The sequence below is a fragment of the Herpailurus yagouaroundi genome, unplaced genomic scaffold (genome assembly GCF_014898765.1).
Source record: "Herpailurus yagouaroundi ecotype Mexico unplaced genomic scaffold, PumYag 199, whole genome shotgun sequence".
In the NCBI taxonomy this organism is placed as follows: Eukaryota; Metazoa; Chordata; class Mammalia; order Carnivora; family Felidae; genus Herpailurus; species Herpailurus yagouaroundi.
The window spans coordinates 8,101,332-8,104,084 of record NW_024412430.1 but is presented as its reverse complement, the minus strand read 5'-3'; positions in this window follow the sequence as shown (position 1 = coordinate 8,104,084).

Genomic DNA, 2,753 nt, shown 5'->3' with positions numbered 1-2,753 from the left:
TGGTTTTGTCTCCTGGTTGTTCCTGCTGTCCGGAAGGTGCTTTGTTGGCCCACCTAGACCGCGGCCATTTTGTGTTTTTGTTTTTGCAAATGCCTCTTGTTTCCAGGCTTAGTTGGAATCGAAAGCTCTCTGAGAAATCTCTCCAGACCTTCTCGGTCCGCTTTACTAACCTCGTCTTCCCTGAGGGTAAGAAGTTCTAACACAGGCTCTGAGCACCACACAGGGGTTCACTCGGGCAGGCCTCACACTAGACCGGGAGGTTGTGTGAAAGTTCTCCTCGTCGTGCAGTTGAGGCAGTGGAGAGGGAGAGGCTGTGCCAGCAGGGTTAATGGCATTGGAACCGGGCGAGTCTCCCCCTGCTAGGTTAGACAGGTTGGTACAGCACAGGTTTCATGGCTTCATCTTAGCATCTATAACTTCCTTTTCTCCTTCTTCTCCTCCTTCTCTTTCCCTTTCCTTTCCCTTACTTCCTCCTCTTCCTTCTCCTCATCATTACAGCTACTTATTTATGCATCTATTTACCCCATTAGAGTCTGGCTTTTGAAGGCTAGAGGCCAAATCTTGTCACTGTCCCAGCTCGAGGGTGCCCATGCCACGTGGAGGAGGGGGGCCATGGAGCCTTGGTGAAGAGCGTGAGCTCCAGGGTCCAACGTTCGGGTGGCATCTGCCCCCTTGTTAACCAGGTGAGCGGCCTGGGGAAAGACATACTGTCCTTTAGCCTTATTGTCCTTCCCTGTAAAGCCTGGAGAATAACAACACTTCCCCCATGAGGCTTTGCGAGAAGTTGAATTAAAGTCCACGAAGCACTCCATGCAGGGTCTGGCACGTGGAACTTCAGACCGGCTAGGAGTTGCAACAGACATTTGATGTGGATGAACCTTGCTGAGTTGACATTCCTACAATTCAAACTGTGACACAGCTCACAGCTTTCAAGGCAGTTTTTTAAGCTTTTTGAAAGAAAATTCTAGCTAGATTGCTAATATTTTACTTTCCATGATCTTTAGCATGAAGAAAGTTTACGAATTAATGACTAGCATTGGGAGACTGGAACATGAAACCGAAACAAATGTCAAATAAAAATTATTTAAAATGTAAAGATTACCACATACTACATGTATTTAATGTTTAAAAGTTAACATCCTTGAATTAAAAAAAAAAACACGTTGATAACCGTGATCTGTTTTGCAACGAAGATCGCTTTTATTCTGCATCGGTGTTTGTTCACTCATCCAAAAGAATTTTTTTTTCTTTTTAAAGTTTATTTATTTTGAGAGAGACAGAGAGCAAACATGAGTGGGGGAGGGACAGAGAGATTGGGAGACAGAGAATCCCATGCAGTCTCCATACTGTCAGCACGAGCCTGATGTGGGGCTCGATCCCACAAACCATGAGAATATGACCTGGGCTGAAATCAAGAGCTGGATGTTCAGCCAGCTGAGCCACCCAAGTACCCCGTAGGCATCTTTAAGTTGGGTATTAGGATACACATTGCTTCATATAAGTTTATTTCCTTTTTAAACAATGTCGAGTTTTTGTTGAAATCAATATGCTTTTGCTCATTCAGATATTAGGTCAATTTCTGATTTCCCAAGGGATAATCCTTCAATAATATTTACATCTTCTTTTCCTTGCATTTCCTCTTTTAAGGCATTTACAAAGAACTGTAGCCTAGAGCAACTATTCAGACCCTCAAAATGCCAGAAAATGTCATTGGGCAGTATATGAATGCATGACAGTAAGATCTCCTAGGAAGTTCACAGGACTGTTCAGAATCACTGATTGAAGTTGCTAATTTCAGGACATCTTCTGTTTTCCAAACTTTTTATTTTTTGACACACCACTCATTGGATTTGTTTAAAATATGCCATGAGATAAACTTATCGGTACCTATTTCATTGACAAGAATAACTGTTAGCAGACTGGACCATGAACACTCGTTTATACATGACAAGAGCTACGGCAATACTGGATTAAATCATTCCTGCTTCTCTCCTCCGTATTCCCGTTCAGGTTTCTGGAAAGGTTAGTCCCAAACTTCAGTCCTTCAGATGTCTTGCTTTCTACTAGATACCAGTGAATTCCTTACAACCAGTAATTCCTCCACGTTGATTATTAGCTTGCAGAAGAATTAGAGTCCCCCCCCCCCACCACCTTAATTCCTCAACTGAGCTTTCTTGAGATTCTGAAAAACATGACTTCCGATGACATCCTGGGCAAGAATGTCCACACTGACACTGCAGTGCAAGATACTCTGGGTGCTGTTCCCGCCTTTTCCGCGGGAAATTTCTCACACTTTTCTTGCGCTATGAGTTTCCTTATAAATCCAACCTGTTGGGCTCTTGTATTTCCAGAATTTCTCACAATTTCTTATCTATTATAAGAGATGTCTCCTTTTTATTTTTTCAGCGTGGCTGAATATCCTTTAAAATGTGTTTTCTGTCATCTCTGTGGGTTTGATGTGAGAAAGTGCAACCATTACAATGTCTTGAAATGACAGTTTAGCAATGCCATTTCTAAACTGACTCCTTCAGTAAAGAGATAAGTAGATGCTCTTTGTAAATGTGGTATTGGAAATGAAGGAGATGTGGGAGTCCCCCCTGCTTTAGGGAAAAATGGTGCTATATTGAGCTGTTCCTATAACCTGTGCCTGGGCACTAAGTAATTTGAGGAGCAGTGGTTTGATTCTATTTTTTTAATCTTTATTAAAACGAACCGTTCTCATTGCAATAACTGCTTTGATAGATTAATCAGTA